Source organism: Periplaneta americana, chromosome 9, assembly GCF_040183065.1.
Source record: "Periplaneta americana isolate PAMFEO1 chromosome 9, P.americana_PAMFEO1_priV1, whole genome shotgun sequence".
Lineage (NCBI taxonomy): Eukaryota > Metazoa > Arthropoda > Insecta > Blattodea > Blattidae > Periplaneta > Periplaneta americana.
The window spans coordinates 154,339,204-154,362,651 of NC_091125.1; positions in this window are offsets into that span (position 1 = coordinate 154,339,204).

Below are 23,448 nucleotides of genomic sequence, written 5' to 3' on the forward strand. Positions count from 1 at the left end.
GCAAGACTATCTCGAGCTGCAAAAATACGACATTTTTTAATATTTAAATAATTGCAACATTGTATTTATACAAAATGAGTTTCTCGTCTATGTTCACCATCAAAACAACAGTGAGCCATTTCATGAAATTTATAATATCACTGTGTGTGTATGGAATGCTGAGTCCAAATTTGAGAAGCTACTTCTGAAAAACAGGCACATTAATAGCATAATTTTTGTACTTTTAACTACTGAAACATTTGTATTATGTTCAATAGTTATTGTAAGGATCACTAGATGGCGAAGCATTTGCAGGGATAAAACTTTAACTCTTCTGTCTTGTTTTCTCTCTCTCCTCCACTTTTTTCTTCCTCCACAGTAATTACGACATTTTATTAATGTACAACTTACTTGTCTGATTTCAATCCAGTGACGTTGCTGTTGTGAGATTGTGAGAATGTTACCTTAACGCTCTCGGACACCGAGGCATTTGACGAAGTATATTTTAAATATGCTATATTGTAGTAAGACTTGATGAGGAATGCGTATGTGGCAGTTATGAATTTTGTGGGGGATACGTACTCTGACTTTTAAAGCCAAAACTTACCAAATCTATCCTCTCATAGATTCGTATATGCAAGATGAGTAAGCGGAACTGATATATTATTGCATAGCCATCTTTTCTGAGTGGTTTTCTGTGGAAGGTGGTAGGAAGGGAGAAAAGACATTGGTGGGGCCATGTTTGGCAAAATGGCGTCAGTATGTTTAAATTCCATAATATGATTATGTAGGTAAGTAATAAAGGATAGTTACGTGGAAAGTATGTGTCGCTGCAATGTGAAATCACTTGTTTACTATACATAGGCCTATGTCACGCAATGTAGGCTATATCAACAAAAAAGTATAGCCTCCTTTGGTGTAGAATATCTGAAAAAATACCAAACATAAAAACAAATGAAAATCTTAAGCCGATAAAGATAAAAATTTCTTTAAATAAGAGATTTAATAACATATTATAATCATATGCGGAGAAAATAGGAAAGACTGGAGAATGCTGGGTTTGCAGTGAAATACTTGCCCTTGGACAGAAAACTATGATTGCTGCCTAATTATCATAGACAAATAAATTGGATATGATATCAGAAATAGCCGACATGTATTATTATTATTATTATTATTATTATTATTATTATTATTATTATTATTATTATTATTATTATACAATTAATTTTTACTATACTGCTAATACTGAAAAATGACAATTTGCGACGGAGCGTCAGTCAGTAAATTATAAATTGAAGTAGGGAACAGAGAGAGGAACAGAGATTGAGGGTTTTTGAAAATAAGATTCTTAGGAAAATATTTGGGGCTAAGAGGGATGAAGTTACAGGAGAATGGAGAAAGTTACACAACGCAGAGCTGCAGGCATTGCATCCTTCACCTGACATAATTAGGAACATTAAATCCAGACGTTTGAGATGGGCAGGGCATGTAGCACGTATGGGCGAATCCAGAAATGCATATAGAGTGTTAGTTGGGAGGCTAGAGGGGAAACGACCTTTGGGGAGGCCGAGACGTAGATGGGAGGATAATATTAAAATGGATTTGAGGGAGGTGGGATATGATGGTAGAGACTGGATTAATCTTGCTCAGGATAGGGACCAATGGCGGGCTTATGTGAGGGCGGCAATGAACCTCCGGGTTCCTTAAAAGTAAGTAAGTAAGTAGGGAATAGCGACCTACAAATTAAGAGGGCTGCAAATCCTGCAGTGAATCCTACTGTATGCATTTGTTACAAATCTGTGTGACCCTTGACCCATTTCTTACACTTTGCGTGATTCGCAATCAAACACTATTGAATATTTCTATGGAATCATAATAATCTATTATTTACTTCACTGACACATGTTGACCAATCACGGTAAATTTAAGAGCAAATGAAATTTAATTTTTTAAACACAAAAAGGAACATGAAAGTAAAACTTCAAATATGTTATAAAAATAATACACAATCCGCAGAATAATGTTGTTTAATCAACTGTCAGAAGACAGGTCTGAAACTCGCAAGTGATAACAACAAGACACCACTTATGAGGCAACTAGGCCGGGAGATAAATGGGGTAGAGTAGCCAGTTCCTTTCCCACTTCATTGCATACATCGCCGATTAGCTACATATTACCTTAATCTGACTTCAGACAGCATACCGGTTAATGTCGCATTACCTATTTCACTATTTCCTTCTATTCACAATGCAGCAATGAATCAAATCGCTGTCGCTACTGGCAATTACTCAATAATTAATTTTACTACTCGTTTTAGTCATCATAAATAGGCCTACTATAGCTTAGTAAAATTTATAGCAAAACTGAAGCAATAGGCCTATAACATGAACTGTATAATATTCTTCGATATTCAAACAAAACATAAAATTCAAACTTTTCAAAAGATAAAACTACGAAACTATTCACCAAAACAACTTATGAACATTATTCCGGTTCAACCATTCTTTAGATTAAAACAAACTATACGAACCAGGAGACAGAGAAAGAGAAGCATTCATTCACACAATAATCAGAAACGAACAAACAACTTACTGATTCCTGCAAGAAAATCATATTTTTTAATTCAGTTTATTGTTGCGATTTATGTGTTCCAGGTTATTGAGTACCAACATAACAATCATGTTTTTCTTCTTCTACACTTCAAGGCCGGACTAAGCTGTTCCGATAGCCATCTCGATCTTTTTTCCAGTCTCTTTGTATTATCGCCGCCGCCTCTTACTTAACACAAATTGCTTAACATGCCGGCATCATACAATAACGTGCGGTGTGCTAAAAGCACACATAATAAGCAAACATAATTTTGCCGACCTTGTTGCTCTGTAGGTTTCATTCTAAGCGTCATTTTGTCACGTCTACTTACTCGATAAGAATAAGCACTAGTTTGTTATATTGTTAAATGGCTATTATTATTATTATTATTATTATTATTATTATTATTATTATTATTATTGTTTCATATAAGACATTCTTAACTCTTAATAATAACTCTTTAATAATAATTTTTAATCACATACCTTAATGTTCGTCCTCAGCACAAGACATTGCAACCTCGGTTTTAGTCCAGTGGATTAGACAAATAGGTGTCATTTTATAATGGAAGCAGCTTATTGGTTGCAATATTGAAATTGAGGCGAGTGGTTGGAGCGGCAACACAAGAAATTGAAAACAATAATACAATAAAATTTCAAAGGCCTGCCGAATGTTACTCACGAGGCTGCTCAAAGACTTGCCGAATGTTAAGCATGAGACCACGGCGATAATTGTAAGTTTGGGTCCCCGTGGGCCCTCTATGGAAGTATGTCGCCTGCTATTGTCACAGTGACGATTTCAGTTTATTTTCACCCCAGGGGGAGGCGTTATTGAAACAGCAATGGACCTCACAAGTGATACTAACAAGGCACCACTTATGGGGCAACAAAGTCAGGAGATATTGGTGTAGGGTGGCGAGTTCATTTCCCCAGGAACATAATATTATAATATTATTATAATAGGTAAATGAAAGAATAAAGATTGATTTTACCCAGAAATTATGTATTATTTCATTTCCAAATTAAAATTTTATATTATATACTCTATGTACAGGGTCATCATTTTATTTTTACTAACATTTTTAATATTAACCTCGCTATACCTTTGATCGAGAACTGGAAACATCGTTTGCTACTCCCTTCCAAGACTGGAGTTCGATGATACTGACGTAAAATACAAACAAATCACTTTACTAGGTACAGGACGGAAGAAAAGTAGTTCATCCATTTACGTAAACTAGGAAATATCGCAATTTTGAGTTTGATAATTTTCATTAGGTTTTTGTTTAATCAAAATACAGTACTGTATTAACAATAAGTGTTTTTACTCACGAACTGAACTATCCATGCGAATGTATTCATTTTGCAGTGTATATTATACTGTCTACAGCATATTAGCGTACAATATAGAGAATGAAGTTAAATTGAAAAATAATCATAATATGGATATTTAAACACATTTTTGAAAATGGTGGCCGTTCATTTCGATACAGGCTTCAGTTCTTTTGTGCATATCATCGTACAATAGACTATTGCATCTAATTCTAATTATTACTAGTTTCGTCCTCCGTACTAGTAACTCATGTTGAAATAATTCTGTACCTACTCTATAAAAGAATACCTTACGTACTGTAAATTCAATCTTCACTTCTGCCCGACCCGCACAGATAAAATTATTCAGACATGCTATCTACTGTCCATCCAAGTGGTTATGTCGCAGGATCGTAGAAAGGGGAAAAATCACGTGACAATTAATTATTCAACAAGGCCCTTTTATTTAAGTTATTTTAAACAGTTGTATAATATTAAGTAGACGTCCAATTCCTAACAGAAATTAATGTTTTCAGAAAAGAGCTAAGACAGCCCAGCTACTATTCTTTTCAGAGGGGCGAATAGAAGCAGGTGGGGGAAATCGGGATGCGACGTAGGCAAACGGACGACAGTACCTGTGCGAAAATATGATTCAATATTGAAAGCTCTTTCGTCACTGGAAAACGCGAACATATTTCTGAAACATACTATACTCACTAACTCACTGCGGTCTTGGTTCTGTATGCAGATCAGATGGAACGTCATTAGTAGAAGGGGTGGGAGTGAAGTACATTCAAAAACTCTGGTACAATAAAAATTGAAGTAAAAATAAAATGATGTCCCTGTACTTGACCTGCGGTTTCCCTAAAAGCCATTAAATATGTAAGTATTTACTTATATAATTTTCACATTCCTCGACCTCACATCACTTAAACAATTCCCTCAACTAACCACTAACCTTGTCACATAGGTACCTCGGTTTAATGTCACTTATCTAGCCTCTCATTTAACCCATAAAGGGACTTAAATCAGACGTCAGTCCCATGTGTGGTGTGGGGCGATATCGAAGATTGGCCAACAATAACTGTGACTAGACGTAACGATTTGACCGGGACAGTTCAGGGTTTCAGAGTCATGTCCCTTTATCCCCTCCAGGTTCGGCTGGAAAGCTTGAATGTTTTGGTTTTCCCAAGTCGAATTAAATGACCATGATTTGAGATTTTGTAAATGAAATTGTTTAATTTTCAAAGCTGATGAATAGTTATTGATAGACAGTGGATGCGGGATGACTTATCGTTGAATGTAGGTGCACATTTATTATATGTTACATTTTTTTTTCATTCAGACCATTGGCTGAACAGGTTTTAAACGTAAACAGACGACGTCAACATTCTACTGTATCTCCGTACAGTCAGAAGGAAAAGAAAAATAACGTACTATAATACTGTAGTACATACCTTGTAAGTTCAGTCCTCGTCATCATTGATGTAATTACCAGCGTTGCAGTAAACGACGATATATTCCCGTAAGTTGTCGAAGCTGAATCGTCTTCGCCTATCGCTTAAACAGTTTTTGTATCGAGAAAATTTCTGAAGAAAACCTCTAAAATGGGGATCACTCAATTTCTTTCGAGGAATATTTGTACTGAGCATCATGTTGCACGAGTCGTTAGACCCGCATAACTAAATGATGATGATAATGATGATGTAAATGGTTCCTCAAATTTAATTTCAACGCATTTCCTGTGCGATGTACTGTTGCAATGTTTCTCTATAGCCTGAGTTGTTCTGGTTTTTATTTCAATTTTACATACATTACATATCAGCAATATTCCATACTTATTATTTATCCTGTATAATTAAAATAATTTTTAGATTATTAATATACGACAAAAAATCAGCCTTTCACGTAAAATCTGGTTTCGTATGCCACGTAAATACTAGTACATTACGTAAAATACATAACAGGTAAATTACCTTGGCAACTCTGCTCGTAACAGTAGGTATGCCTCACTGCTTCTCATACTGGATCCTCTTGTTGACTCTTGTTTAAATTGGAAGGAGAATATTTCTGTAAAAAACATTGTCATAAAAAAGTTAACACTTCAAGAAACAAAAGTTGAATTCAATGAATTGACTACCACGAATAACCACTGGCTTGTGGAAGCTTGTAGGTAGGACTGCAGATAGATAGGTAAGTAGGTAAGTGGATAGATAGGCAGGCAGGAAGGAAGGAAAGAAGGAAGACAGCTGGGTAAAGGGATAGATGTATACATAGCCGGATATGCTAAGCATGTGCATTAATAATTTGATTGATCTTGTTTTAGCCAAAGAAGGATGCATGCACTTAAGGGAAATTTAAAATGTTGATTTCTTTCTGTTAGAAACAAATTTAACTATTTAAAGCTGTGCAGCAATATTACTAGCAGTTAACAACGAAGTTTTCAAGCATATAGAGTGAAGTGCAGTATTCTGGTTTTGGTAGGCGTTCATCTGTTCCAAGAAGCTGGTAGCGTGAAGAAAAGAACCCGGGTGAGAAAATCTGTGCTCAGGGTGACACACATTTCTCGTTCTTTAATGTATTAGCCTACGTATTGTATGAATCACCTGAAGTTAAGTGCATGTGAAATCCAAAGTCTCAGCTAAATTTCAACAGAACAATTTTATTACGAAGCACGTTGTAACTTTTCTTGTCTTAAGTAGCTAGGGTTGTCAATTTTTTTTGGAGAGAATGCCGTACGTTTTTTTAAAGCGCTTCATGCTTTTGTTTCAGCAAAAAGAGGGTCGAAAAAAAAACGAAATTCAGCCAGCTGACTGTAAAATGTTGGACAATTAATATTGGCTCATATTACTGCAGTAATAAATTTAACTTAAAAGAACCGAACATGTTAAATAGTTTCGACTTCCATAATAATGACATGTAATTATTATTACTAGACGATTTTAACAATAACAAACGTTGCAAAAGACCAACACACGCATTCCGCCATGATGGATCGTGCAGCAAATTCGTAAAGTGGAGTTTGGATTTGCTGCACGGTTGCTGCAGAGAAGGTAAATCAAATGTAATACAATAACGGTCTTGCAGCAACGCTTCACGTTTCGCTTAAAAAAAAACGCACGGATACGGGAGACTATACTTATTGTTTTGAAAGATGGGAAATGACAGTTAAGCGCCCGAGCTTGGGACTACGGTGCCATGTTGCCAATATGGACTACCACTCTGCCAGCTGATGTAAGCTAGCAATAGTCGTTAAGATGGCTGACGTTAAAACATTCATTGACAATTGACTCGAAGGTAAGAAAACAATACAAAAATCGACAGAGAATCAAAGATGAAACGTACCAATGCTAACACTGTGTGCACAATAATGTCGCCAAGAGAGCTATTAAGCACTCGCCACGTGGGAACTGTAAGTTTGGCAACTCAACCGTTGTTACCATAGCAACAGGCTTACCACGCTATGTGACATTCAGTTGTTTTTCCGATCGCAACGCTCCCGTCATGTCCCATCTTTAAAAAAAAAAGGTATAAGGAATCGACAAAATTTCATATACAAAATTGGCAAATTATTCCGTTCAGTTACTATAAAATGACTTTATTGTACACTTTGGCAGCTAGGCTTAAATCAAGTTATTCTGAGACAGATTTTTTTTCGCGTAATAGTTGAAGTCGACTGCAGTTTGCAGCTCTGATTTCAATAGATTTGTCTTGCTCTTGTTTCGAACATCTGTCCAATTTATTGTTCATGAGATAAAAAAACTTCTTTGTATGAGCGTTACTATAAACTAGCCACGTTTTCCAAATTCATAATACTCGTATTGATATTGTTTGATTTTAAACAGGTAAGTATTATAACCCATTTCTGGCAAGCATTACCTTCTACAAAGACTGCACATTTTAAAGGACTCTTGAACAATAAAATACATCACATAAACAATAATCATTCACGGCAAAATCAAATGTTTAGAATAATTATTTTTACCTTATGCAAAAAATAAGGGAGAAAAATATTCGAAGAGAAGAAAAATACGGGAGCCGGGAGACTTAAAAATAAGGGGAAAATACGGGAGATCCCGGGAAATACGTGGAGATTTGGCAACCCCATAAGTAGCTAAGGAAGAAACTGCTTCTGAAATGTGTAATAAATAGGGCTAGGAAGTTCATGCATTTGCATATATTTTTTCATTGGCTGCAATTAATTGCCGTTTAATTATCTTCATGAATCATCAACATTTAAGCTTTTCAAATCAAATTTTATATTGCATGTATTTGCTTTTTTATAAATGCATAATATTTCATGATATTTATATTATTGTGACATATTTTCGCGTTTAAGCTCATTAAAGTTTGTTTTATGTTGCATAAAAATGCATAGTTTGGATTTCTAAAATAAAAATGGAATAAAAAAAACGTAACAGATTTATGAAATACCTTGAATTGCGTGAAATCCCTTTATTCTCAGTTTAGGTAAGGATGGATTTCAGGATTTAATAAATATTACTACAGGCCTACACTATCCATATTATTAGTCATTGAAGCGAGACGGGTCGTATGGAATGACGTGATGCAATGAAAGAAGGGGAAATGGGAGGATAAATAATTAAAATCTCGCTCGTGCGTCCTTCCTAGGGAATTTGGGGCAGTGAGAAAGAATCTATGTGAGCTCCAAGCTTGTTGGTCACTTGTCTCACTCCGTTTTTGACCGTTCTGTTGAAGAAAATTTAGACAGTTTTGTAGGGGAAAAGCCGAAAATGGAAGTAACCTAATAGCTACCGCATGAGGGAGAGGATCGTGTGGAAAACTTCAAGGCACATTAAATAGAGAATGAAGCGAGACGGACCGCAAGGGAAACCACGAGGTTCGAAATGTATCTTACATTTCTGGTATGACGAGTGACGTCAGGGTAAACGTTTCACGTCAAAACGTTACACCTTTTCTCTCCTTGTAGGTCGAATATATATGTTTCACATCAGAATTTATAGGTCTACTTAGCAGTTTCTCCATTTTGTATTCTTTTGTTTTTATTCTTCAGTTTTTTACGTTACTCTTGTGTCATTTTATACTGATTTTATATTCTGCGTAGCTAATTTGTATTTTTTTCTATAATTTTATTTAACGACGCCGTAGCAAATACTAGATTATTTAGTGTCGATTGAATTGGTGATAGCGAGATGGTATTTGGCAGATGAGTCCGAGAATTCGTCATTAATTAACTAAAATTCGCCTTATAGTTGGGGAAAACCTCGGAAAAACCCAATCAGATAACCAATCCAAACGGGAATCGAACCCACGCCCGAACGCAATTCAGAAACGAATACAATTTCCAGCACATGTTTGTAGCAAAGTAAATGCTAATCGTGCCGCGTTCCGACATCTAATAAATTGCAGTGTTATGCAACAAATACGAAAGTGTTTCAGAACTAATGGAGAAAATACACTGAGACCTTTTATGTTAAAACATAAATCAATATGTTTACAGAAGACGTATAATTGGCTTGATTTATAGAGCTCGTTTACTCTGGCATGCTAATCATAGGAAAATACAAACTATCATGTTTATTAATTTATTTTTGTATAGTCTGCAGACAGTGCTGGAAGATACAGCTGTTCAAAGCTAGTACGCAAATATTGAATTACGAAATATTCATACTGAAGTTATTGTTCGTAATTTTTTGGTACTGTCTATAACATTTTAAAAGAGATTAAGCCGAATTTTTATGGAATAAACCTCCGTATATTTCACATGATAAAATTAAATAATTGATAATTTTGAATGACATTTTGATATGACTAATAATTTTGGGACATGCATCATTCTTTGTTTCACCCGCTCGCCACGTTGAGGCACAGGATACAGAGCATAAACAACAAGCTGCCAAACCTATTACAGATGGTACAATGGTGTAACACAATCCACTGAACATAAAAGCTCCAATAATTTTTCCTTCTAATTATAATGATTAGCCTAGAAGAAATAGCTTTGAAAGTCCTGCATTTTTTAAGAGTGAATAATAGCGGATTGAGAACCTCAACTCAGCAAGGTCACGGAATATGAACCAATAGCTCTTGGGATCGCCAATATTGAATGACTCATTTAACTGTTTGAGGATAAGTTACTTGAAACAATATGAGAGAGAAGTTTTGGTGGTTTTTCTGTTCAGGAACATTTTGATATGCATCATTATGGAGAGAATAATTATATCACAAGGGCAGTGCTTTACCAAGAATGCTTTCCTAGAGCGATTTCCAGCATGTTCAACGTTTGTCCCTGTTTCCAATAGTTTGAGGTCAACATGCATTCGGTGATGTGATCTGTATAGGACAAAAGATAAATTATATGAAAATTGAGGTGCGAGACAGAATAAAACTTTGTAAGTTAGCCTAATACTTTTTTCAGTGGATTACGGTGTACCATCTACATAAGTTTGGCTGTTAGTATTTATCGTTTAAACTCTGCAGAGCGGGACCTGAAAAGAAAAGAAACAAAACAAACAAAAAAAAAAAACATGAAAACAAATGAAGGCGTAGACTAAACATTCAACTGTCTGTGATACATACCTCGAACTTTCTCATCTTCTTATCATTTCTTCTTCTTCTCAAATTAAAACTCTTGTCTATTACGCATTTTTGTGAACTACGTTTCAATTTGAAAAGAAAGTAAAAGTTAAACTCCGATTACTTAGAAAGCACAGAATGTCAGCAGTACAAATGTATCAAAACTCTATTAAACCTATCAATCTCTAAGATAAATTACCGGTACAAAAATGTAGGCCTTATAATTTAGTTAGCGTGATATTACACTTATCCTGTTTCTATCTGACACGTGAATTGCCTCTATTTACTAATCCTGTCCCTGAGAGAGCTTGCCAAAAGGAATTTAGAAACTCTATGCTCTCTCAATCACGCATTGTTTATACTGAGAAACCAGTGTTATCCTGTGGAGAAAGGAAAAAACATATCCAGCACTACAGACACTTAACGCTAATGTACTTAACTTGTTCCTGTGGAGAAAAAAACACAGACATATTATGCAAAATTATAGACTACACACATGTACAGTAAACATTAAAGTACTTAACCTGTTCCTGTGAAGAGAAAACACAAAAATATGCGACACTATGCACACATGTACGCAACACTAATGTACTTAACCTGTTCCTGTGGAGAAAAATACATGGAGACGAAAGAAAAACTCTACTAAAAGTGATAACATGGAACAAAAACTTTATCACTGGCCTTTATCCAGTCCGATGGATTCACGTCTTCACTTCATTGAACTCCAGTAATCCTTAGGAATAATCCATTAATCCAAATGTTAGGCACAATAACACAATAAACACACGCGACGCGGACGAATATCACATACACCTGCCTGTCTCATCTATATAACGCACTTTCTTCTTTCACCATCTAACACTAGCTGATATATTTCGACTAACACGCCTGCATATTTCGAACAACACGCCTGTATATTTTGATTAACACTTCTGCACATTTCGACTAACACGTCTGCATATTTCGACTAATACTCTTGACTATTTTCAATAACACGCCTACTATTTCGATTAAAACGCCTGCCTATTCCGACTAACACGTCTACCAATACCAATTAAAGCCTGTTTATTTTGATTAGCATGCCTACTTATTCCGATTAAAACGTCTGTCTATTTTGACTAACACGCCTGCCTGTCTTTCCTGCCTGCTTTAATTCACACGTGTGTATGTACGTGTTAACTAATACGACTTTTTCAACTAATACGTCCGCCTGTCTAAGCTACCTAACAATCCTAATATTGTAATTAACATGCTTGCCTGTCTGAGTTTTAAGGAAGACGACTCGCGGCCACTAGCGTAGCTCAGTCGGCTGAGGCGCTTGCCTGCATATCCGAAATTGCCCTCGGGCGTGGGTTCAATTCCCGTTTGTGCTGATTGCTTGGTTGGATTTTATCTAGGTTTTCCCAACCGTAAGACAAATGTCAGGTAATCTATGGCGAATCCTCAGCTTCATATCGCCAAATACCATCTCACTATCACCAATTCCACTGACACTAAATAACCTACTAGTTGATACAGCGTCGTTAAATAACCAACTAAAAATTACATCGCTTCCTGAACTATGTAAATTGCCTGTCTCTCCTAGCTATCTGACGGTTTCGTTTCAATTCTAAAGTTAATCAGCAAAAAATTGTTTAATTTTGTGTATAATTACTGCAAAAGAATATTAAAGACGAAAGAAGTAAAATTAATAAAATCGTTATTATTTCGTAAGGAGCAGCATTTCAAACTATGTGGCAAAGGCCCATAAAATACATAATGACAGATCTTCCCTTCCCGAAAGAATATTCATTACCATAGTCAGTAACCTGCCTTGCATACTATATCTGTTATTCTTAGTACACTAATAATAATAATAATAATAATAATAATAATAATAATAATAATAATAATAATAATAATAATAATAATACTTACTTACAAATGGCTTTTAAGGAACCCGAAGGTTCATTGCCGCCCTCACATAAGCCCGCCAGCGGTCCCTATCCTGTGCAAGACTAATCCAGTCTCTATCATCATACCCCACCTCCCTCAAATCCATTTTAATATTATCCTCTCATCTACGTCTCGGCCTCCCTAAAGGTCTTTTTCCCTCCGGTCTCCCAACTAACACTCTATATACATTTCTGGATTCGCCCATACGTGCTACATGCCCTGCCCATCTCAAACGTCTGGATTTAATGTTCCTAATTATGTCAGGTGAAGAATACAATGCGTGCAGTTCTGTGTTGTGTAACTTTCTCCATTCTTCTGTAACTTCATCCCGCTTAGCCTCAAATATTTTCCTAAGCACCTTATTCTCAAACACCCTGAACCTATGTTCCTCTCTCAGAGTGAGAGTCCAAGTTTCACAACCATACAGAAGAACCGGTAATATAACTGTTTTATAAATTTTAACTTTCAGATTTTTGGACAGCAGACTGGATGATAAGAGCTTCTCAACCGAATAATAAGACGCATTTCCCATATTTATTCTGCGTTTAATTTCCTCCCGAGTGTCATTTATATTAATAATAATAATAATAATAATAATAATAATAATAATAATAATAATAATAATACTTACTTACAAATAGTTTTCGGAGACTCAAGAGGTTCATTGCCGTCCTCACATAAGCCCGCCATCGTTCCCTATCCTCAGCAAGATTAATTCAGTCCCTAGCATCATATCCCACCTCCCTCAAATTAATTTTAATATTATCCTCCCATCTACGTCTCGGCCTTCCAAAAAGTCTTTTTTCCTCAGGTCCCCCCACTAACACTTTATACGCATTTGTGCTACATGCTCTGCCCATCTCAATTATGTTGGCTGAAGAATATGCAGTTCTGTGTTGTGTAACTTTCTCCATTCTCCTGTAACTTCATCCCTCAAATATTTTCCTAAGTACCTTATTCTCGAATACCCTTAACCTCTGTTTCTCTCTCAAAGTGAAAGTTTAAGTAATAATAATAATAATAATAATAATAATAATAATAATAATAATAATAATAATAATAATAATTTCGAAGATACTAAATCCTAAATGAATTTATTTACTGACGAAACAGGTAAGATTAACACAATTTAATACAGATATAAGCAGTTAAATAGAAAAATAGAAACAGAATAAAATAATAGTACATATAAAAACAAAACTGAGGATATAATAATGTTTAATAAATTTGAGGACCGAACGATCATGTACGTACAGTACGTGCTTATTTTTGTAAAACTCAAGACTGAATGAACAATATTATCCTTATTATTTGATATATTTAACTTCGCAATAAATTAATTCAGTAAGAAAAAAACACTGAAAATGTAATATTTTCTTACATTACTGTGAAGATAATGAAATAGGAATCAAGTGATATAAATTTGAAAAAGTTCGTAACAGATGGACAGAAATGTTACTATTAATTGAAGGAATCATAGAGCTACAAAACTATCCATAATTTTTAGCATGTTGTTGTACTTATGAGTATTTATATTGTGACAGCAACGTGAGAATCGAACTCACGACCAGCGTCCCGCAAGAAAGCAGATCGCACAGGCTCCACGGAACATTGAGTGACGTCGCGCGGTGGAGAGAAGAGAGAGGGTGTATTACGTCAACGCGACGAGTTTGCGCGCGCATCTGGTGCTGGTAGAGAGGAGAGGGCTCTGGATTTCTCTGGAGTGCCATCTCTAGAGACGCGTGGAACCTTCGAGGCTACGTCGCTGTGGTTATAAATTACGGACGCGAAGGAACGACGGCAGTTTGCAGTTTTCAGTTATTCAGTCAGTGAGTAAGCCAGAGCAAGCAAGCCAGACTTGTGTGCCGGAGTTCGACTCGAGTGTGCGTCCGCATCTGCGTCAGCATCCGAAGGCTTAAGTTCGAGTGCAGTGGACCGCAGTTGGAGGGACCCGAGTTCGAGTACAGTGAACTGTCTCTGAAGGTCTGTGGTTCGAGATACTGTGAACTCAAGTGACTGAGATAGAAGAACTGTGAACTGAGAACGGTTAGTTCTGATTTGTAAATAGTGCTTTGTAAATATTAGTTAAGATTAACAGTTCATTGTTGTGCGTAATAGTCCAAGTAAATTGTCATTGTCGTCGGTGGAGTGCTATAACGAATACTTTGTTGAGTGAAGATCCAATTGTTGACGAGAGCGTTTAAGGTGAATTGTAGAAAGGAATTATTGTTGTGACGAATAAATTACATTGTTGTCACTAATAAAATTAGCAATATCATATTGTTGCAGGAACACCGCAACATGACCTAATAAGTCGCAAATGAAGATCACAGACTACAAGATTATAATGAAATAAACGAAGAAAAAATCACGAATAAGAAGCTAATAACAATAACGAAATGAAGATGGGGAAGAGGGCAACGAAAAAAAAAGGAGGAGAAGATGATGCATTGATTATTCTGCTGGCGGTGATTGAATATTTCGTAGCGTTTATATTTAATTGATAAATAATGTGCCATAGTTTTGAAATAATTCCTAATTAATGATCAGATATGTTACTTCTAATTAAAACATTGTTAAAATACAAATTTTACATACTTTTTCTTGACGTTGTTTATGTTTTTCAGCCTTTGAAGGAACTTAGTAATATAACCACAAAAGAAGTCGCAATCGAAGATCACAAAATAAACAGTCTGCAATATTACAGAGATAAAAAACGAAGAAATATTATAGAGAAAATAAAAATAGAATAAATTAAGGAATAGACAACAATGATTACTAAAAAGAATAACAAAATGTATTGATGGGAGAATAACAAAATGAAATAGAAAGAGGTTTTTATGCATTTATGGTTTTTCTGGTGGTGTTTGAAACAACGATTTCGATAGCAGAATGAAATAGTTTGTGCCCCTCGTTTTTAACATACGGAGTAACTTGAAAGCAGTTAGGCCTATAAATTTTGTATATGGTATAATCCTTCTGCACACGTTACGTTGAAACTTCTAATCAAAACATCATGTCCAATGCATTTACAAGCAAATTATGCATGTATTCATTATAACATGCTTACGATCGTTTCTATGGAGTGGATGTTATTGCGGTGAATCTTGAATATGGTATTGCCAGTATAGGGAATTAAAATCAAACACTGAAAATACCTTAGTTTTGTAATGTGGAGTAGTAGAAACTAGATGTGATCACTGGGAGAGCTGTGGTCCCAGCCAACCCGCCCTAAATAGGTTTCTTACTTATATAGGAAAATCGTCGTACTTGAATGAAGAAGGCGGCTATATTTCGTCGTTTTGACGTAATTTGAGGTGGAGTGGGAGAATGATTGCAGTGTCGCCAACTGTCGTAACCATTCATATAATCTTACACACCTAATCAAACCTAACCTAACCTAACGTACTACACACCTATAGTAACATTCCTAACGTTTAGCACACCTGTTGTAACATTCCTCACAGTATCATTTCGTTTGCCGATATTGGCATCCCTGCTACACCTATAGCATATTGTCTGCTGGAATTCAGAGTCATCTAGTGGAAGTGAAGTGAAACTGCGACTCTGTTAATTACGTTTCCTAAGTTGTTTCTGTGTTATCTGCAAGAATTATTGTGGCATTGTAGTGATAATTGCATATATATTGTACAATAAAAATTTTAATATGTCGCGGCTGTGATAAAAGTGTTCAAAATTGATTTCCAGCGCCACAATCCCAGTGATGAACGTGTGAATATTCCTTAGTAGTCCGTTGGAAGTGGCAATATGAAAATCAGATTGCCGTTATAGCTAAATAGGAAATAGTTGAGATACAAAATTTTATGGGAAATATTAATTTGAAAGTCTGGTATTAGAGGAACGTGAAAGAAACAGATCATATTATGTTAAGCTAGTCTATAATTGCCGGCCATGCAAAGAAAACTACGTAAGATGAGAGAAACTACAATAAACCCACACCAGGAAGGAAGAAGAAATGTTAGTTGTTAGTAACTAATAGGTGGATGATCTGTTCAGTGCACGTTCGTATTACCAGGAAATATTTTCAGATATGCTAAAAATAATGAAGTTAATGAATGATGAATTTAATTTATGAATGAGTGAAATGAAGTAATCTTGAAATAAAAGCCGGTGAATTAATGCATTGGGGCACAGTTAAAATAAGTGAACTTTTAAGAGAATAGTGCTGAGGACGACTTACATAAAATATTATTTATTGTACGTCTAAGTGAATTGAATTATTTTAGAAAAATATCTCGCCTAAACCACCAACATAAAGTTAATTGAAAACATTTGGCTTTAAATAAGGGAATGTGTTTTAGTTTAGATGAAAAATTTAAATTGTTATTCATTTGTTTGATATAATTATATTTTTCAATTAGGTCCAATAATTAGATTTTATATTTCTAGATATTACGTGACTTTCATCGTCGATATGATTCCGAAGTCTGAGCAACTTCATCTGAGGTATTGCTCAAGATTCATAATTTTATTGAAAACTGACTGAAGACGCCTTTCGTGTAATTTAATTATTCGAATAAAAAATTAAATACTCATTGAAATATTAACAGAGAAATCTATGCTTACTAGGGGCAACAAACACAGAAATTATCAATGAGCTATATAAAGACTGTATGCTGATATAAAATATACATAGGGTTTAACACCACAAAATGAAGAATCAGGCTCAAGATATTAAATGTGACAGTTTAAAGAAAAACAGCATGTCACAAATATTCAAATTATAATGATTATGTGGGTGGGAGATCTCTGGAGATTGACATTGTCTACTTTATCCCTTCTTCACTAGAACCCTTCTGGAAGATCATATCATCTCGCACAATTAAAATCGTTAAAGTTGGCAGCAATAATGAAACTAGGGATAATGAAATTAATTTCAAAGGTCTTTCGCATTCATGTGATAGTAAGGAAAAGTGACGGAATATGTATGTCTTTGGAAGTTAAACATATCAAGAAACAAAAATTCAGATTCTTCTGAAGCCAGATTTTCATAAAGTCTGCTCACAAACACAACCTTAGAATTTACAGTTAGGTATTTTCAGTTAACTTTAAACAACATTTTTTTTTTTTTTAAGAATTCTCTGTTTTCTTTTTCACGTATTTACAAATAAATGTTATATAATATAATCCGTGGCGCTACAGCCCGTGAAGGGCCTAGACCGACCAGCCGGCTGCTGGCCTCACGCCCACATGCCGAAACAGAGGTGGATGATCATCCAACCAGAATGGAGGTATCGTGTGGTTAGCACGATGATCCCCCCCAGCCGTTATAGCTGGTATTCGCAACCGGATTTCGCTACCTATCGTAGCTCCCCAAGTGCATCACGATGCTGGGTGGGCACCGGTCCCATACACTGGCCGAAATTTCATGAGAAAATTTCTTCCCCCATGAGGACTCGAACCAGGGCGCATTCCGTAACGCGAGTCCTAGGAATAAATGTTATATACCATGAATTAAAGTTCAACGTCTATTGAAGAATACAGTAGTCTATCATTATAAATGTGCCCACAAAACAAACAATATGTAAAATATGTATTTATATCTTAACAATTATTTTAATAATAATAATAATAATAATAATAATAATAATAACTAGGCCTAAAGGTTTTAATTAAATAGAGGCATAAATATCGACAGTACAGCTATTGAAGAACTTCCTACATAATGATTTAGTTATCATGGTGAAGAAAGTTAAACTTTAGAAGTAAAATATAATGTACGCTACATTTAAAAACTATTCTTCATCACATAATGGCAATAGTTTTAGGCCTATATTAACCAATCCCTACAGTTAGCAGTGGGAATAAATGTCTTAGTTGGGTTTGGTGTACACGTTTATTTCTAGGAATATTACACGTAATAAGTAGGTCTACAGATAATCCAAACTCGTTGTTCAATTGCTGAAAAAGGCGACTAAGCAACACGTGCTGTTAACTGCAGTTAAAGATTAAAGAATCAAGATAGCTAATAACCCCTTTAGGGCAATGGTCTCCATTTAGAAAGGGAGGCTGTAGTAATCTCATATGATGAACAAATCATCGGGAAAATGTTTTTCTTTTGTAACTGACAGAATTTTGAAATTGACCGGAAACTGACTGCGGCCGAAATATTTTCTAATCCTGTAAACACTGACCAGTTATGACAATTCAAGATTATAAAAATACAACTTGGGAACAAAATTAGTAACAGAAATAGCTATTCTTTGCGATTGATAAGGAAAATTCGTTAAATTGAATGTAACATTCAAGATTAAAAACTTCTATGCGTTCCTCAGGCGCAAATACCTTAGGTCATTAATTTTATTATGTAAAGTGATTCTATGAAACTAGTTTAAATCGTAACAAAAAATACGTTTCGAAATATTAATAACGTTTACCCTACCGTGAGACTTTCAATGTATAGGTTAAAGTGTTCAACCCTAAGGACTTTTTTCGTTAAAGAACGTTTTCCCTGGACCAAAAAAATAGTACTATAAATATGTGAATAAAAGACGAATATTTCCTCTGGATGAAAAATACAATACAAATTGAATAAAAATTAGTACTTTATCGTAGACCAAATAATACAAAATGAAGTATTTTTCTCTATATATAATTAGCGGCATGTATATTTCCGAAGCCTATGCTTCTAGTTACTTTAGAGTGAAAATGATATATGTTAGAAAAACATCAATTAAATAAATGCAATATATCCATAATCTTACCTAAGTTTCTTGACAGGCAAGCAGTAGAACATGTTTATATATTTTTGTTACACAAAAAAAAATGGCAAACGAAACGGTCGGGCATTATTGGCGCCACAAACTATGCTGCAAAGTTTACAAACTTTTTCCTAAAGCTAAAAATATTAACATTTTATAAACAATATATAAACACAATGTATTATACAAAACTGCTTGTGGATACTGATAAGTTATTAAAAATGAGTAATTAATAAATAACCATACGTAGTGGGTTACTATAAGTCTGTTGGCGCTACTTCCAAAAAAAATGGAATATGAAAGATGGCGTATCGTGTATTACGCAATCTGATGTAAGTCAGTATTATATACGATTTTAGTAAAATGTTCTTGGAATAGGCTGTGAGTTACGGCAAATAAACTTTATTTAAACAAGAATAATTCGTCTGGATGCTTATTTGTCTATGAAAATAAAAATAATTTGAATTAACTGGCATAGCAACGGGGTTCACAAAGTAACACGAAGTAACGGAAGCTAATTTTTAAATAATTGATTTCGAACGAATATTTCCATATTATAAAACAGTTTTCCAAAACATAATTACAAAACAACTACAATTAGCTTTACATACTAATTTTATAACTTTTAACAGGAATATAGACACGAGTACCTTCTTGATTTTACGGTAGGCTTAATAGATGAAATGTGCGGTTTGGTGCGATCGAATTCAAAGTGCGTATATTTAGAAAATAATTATTCTCACGATATGATTTTATATATAATTGTATCACAAAGAATTTACAGCTAATTAATGACGACATGTATAAATTTTTACCTTATCTAAATTACTGAAGACAGGCAGGTCTCGGGCACTATAAAACACATACACTCTGTTACAGACTCAACAACGAAATGGAAGAGGGGGAAGAGAACAGGAACCATAAAAAATATTAATATTTCTTATAAGTTTAGTTAACACAACTTTTGTGTTACAGATGTCGTAAGCGATTTTGCGAAAACAAAACCACAATCAAAAATAATTATATACTTCTAATTATTAAATATTAAATATAATTACTTTGTAACTAATTTTTATCGCGGATAGATACATTGTCATACCCACTGTTAGACTACAAGCACAGTATTTTCAATAATATTATTAAAATATCGACTTTTAATCTAAAGTCGACGCGATTATGATAAGAAACGTCATTCTTATATATTAATTGTTAAATATGACACGATAGGTACTATAAAAGTTATATTACACACACTATTTTTATTAAATCAATCTGTATTCATTGAAATTTTTTAAACACTTACGACACTGCCATCATTAGCTGATTCACACGGGGATAGTTTACAGAAGTGAAGTCCTTGAAGCCTCTAAACTTGACGCCATATTTGTGATCACACGGAGACACTAAACTTGAAACCATGTTCCAAACGTAAAAAAAACGCGCTCTGAATGTTGTATGCTTGGAGGTACACTGTTTTAAGATTTTTTACCTTTTTGCGAATCACTTCTACATTAATTTTTAAACACCTTGTTCCTTAACTTTCGTAACAAATTTCTGAAATAATCCCCACTTGTTTAATTTATATTTTTATTATTATTGAAGTATTTCTCGTGTCGTATATTCCACGGAAGTTCGTACATCTTATATACGTCTAAAAATGTTACAATAAGATCTATATATTTACTTTCATTAATGTCACAATACGGTATATATATATATGTATATATATATATATATATATATATATATATATATATATATATATATATTTATTATGACTTATGGAAAAGTACACAGGCTAGATGCAACCTCGAGCACAGAAGACCAGCGCTATACCGACTGCGCTACCCAGGCCAAAAGAGTTTTATACGGAAATATTTCAAGGAAAGAAAATTGTTCGGAAATGTAGTAAATTACGTCCGAAATGAGAGGTGCGTGATAATGGAAATGGAAACGTTGTGGTTTCTAGTGATGTAGAAGAACGTAAGGATATAAGATACATGATACGATGTAATGTGAAGAACGCAGAACTGGTATTAATTCAATAACCACTGAAAAATAGTGAAGCACAACAAATAACAACAAAATAAACACAAAATTCCTATACTGTAACTTCGTTCCCACGTCGACCATTACGCTGAATCACTGAACAAAATATCACCAGGCTTTGAAAATCCTGCAGAGATTCATATATGGAAGACACAACAAAAGCCTAAACTAACCTAACCTATCACAGATTTGTATATGTAAGGCATAGTCTGAGTGTAACTAGCGTCAAACTTCCATATGTCACCAACGTCATGTAGGCATTACAGAGAAGACAGCTGAAGGTGTGGAAGCGATGTGAGACGAGAACTACTTCTGCGTTCGTTTAATCAATGGCTCTAATGTAAGCTTGCAGTTTTGTTGATACGCCCTTCTGTCATGATGCCTTCGATATAACATGCCGAAGATCGAACCGGGTTTCTCTGGTGAGAAGCCTTCAACTTAAAGACGAGTTATGGCTGGGTTCTGAATTGATGATGATGATGATGATGGTTATTATAACGGTGATGATTATTATTGATGATGAATATGATGACAGTGATTCTGATGATAATGCTGCTGCTGATGATGATGGTGATAATCATATCAAGCACATTTTCAATTCCACGCCAGAAAAATCAACATACGGTAGATAAGTTTACGAGATACGAACTATGAATTCGAATATAATTTCTTTCTATATGTTCAAATTCAAACTTAGCCTATTTATGCCACCCTTAAGAAATCCACTCGCTTTCTGTCACATGTAATCATATACTAATGCCTCCATTGTTCAGTAATCAGTGAAATGTTATACTGTCAATAGAAAAGCAACAGTTAACAGACAAAACGTACAGTATTTCGACAGGCAACTTCTCCAAATGCAGTGGTAGCAAACACACACAGAAGACGCTTTCCCATTGGTCAGTGCACGCACGCACACACGCATGCACGTGCATATAGCTCAATGAGCCGAGTGACCGTGAGAAAATCTGAGAAAGATCGGAGCGATGAATTTTTTTATTTTAGTAGGTTATTTTACGACGCTTTATCAACATCTTAGGTTATTTAGCGTCTGAATGAGATGAAGGTGATAATGCCGGTGAAATGAGTCCGGAGTCCAGCACCGAAAGTTACCCAGCATTTGCTCATATTGGGTTGAGGGAAAACCCCGGAAAAAAAACCTCAACCAGGTAACTTGTCCTGACCGGAAATCGAACCCGGGCCACCTGGTTTCGCGGCCAGACACGCTAACCGTTACTCCACAGGTGTGGACGAAGCGATGAATGTACATAAGTACATAAATGGACATTAATACGATAGATCTGTGTGTGAATATATTTCTGTCCATGTGATACAAGTTACAAAGTCTACCTAACTTTATTTTCTTCTGCGAATTCAATTTCTCAGCCTCCTAACAAGTATACTTTCTTACAAAGGGAATGAGTAGTAAACATGGATGACTAACAACTACATTTTCGGTTTCTGTCCTTTAAAAAGTTCAGAATTTTTTCTAGATAAGAAATATATAGATTTGAACTATTACAAATAATATTATTATAATATTTTTGATCCTAAAATTGTGTTTTAAATAGGTCGCATTTCCAATTTAAAAGAAAAATAAGATTTTTTTTTTTACTTAACAATTTTACAAATTGTGTCCCTTTTTCTCAGAAATGCACAGTTTTCAAAATTTTCACACATCCCCACAAAGTACTCTAGTACATAAATATGTGAATAAACTTTCATTAATGTAATGCAAATGCTCATTCAGTTGTGATTAAATCGGTATGCAAACATTTTTGTTTTCTTTATTCATCGCTTGGCAGATATTACTTTGACATAGAGACACAGGATAGGAAAATTGTAATGTTTTGACATGAAAGGTTTATACTGACGTCACTTATGCTACCATGGCAACTGAAGTACGTATAAAATGAATTTCGTCCCTTGTGCGTTTCTACGCAGTCCATCACGCTCCATTCTCTGTCAGCTGTTCCTAACCTATGGTCCGAAAACCCGTGAGTGAATTGAAAAGGGTCCGCGGAACCATGGTGTGTTTTCGAAATGTGTTTTAACTAAGCTTAACTTAATAGCGTTCTCTGATTTTATAAAGTGACCAACAGGCTTGGAGCTCACATAGACAGTTCCTCTCAGCCCCAGTTTCCCTTGCAAGGACGAGTTTTCGGGTACCTTTTAAATGTTTCTCATCCTATATCCACCATTAATTAATTAATTCATTCATTCATTCACACAACAGTTATGGAAATATTGAAGGTATTATGGGTTATGTCCTATATACATGAATATCAAATAAAATACACTGC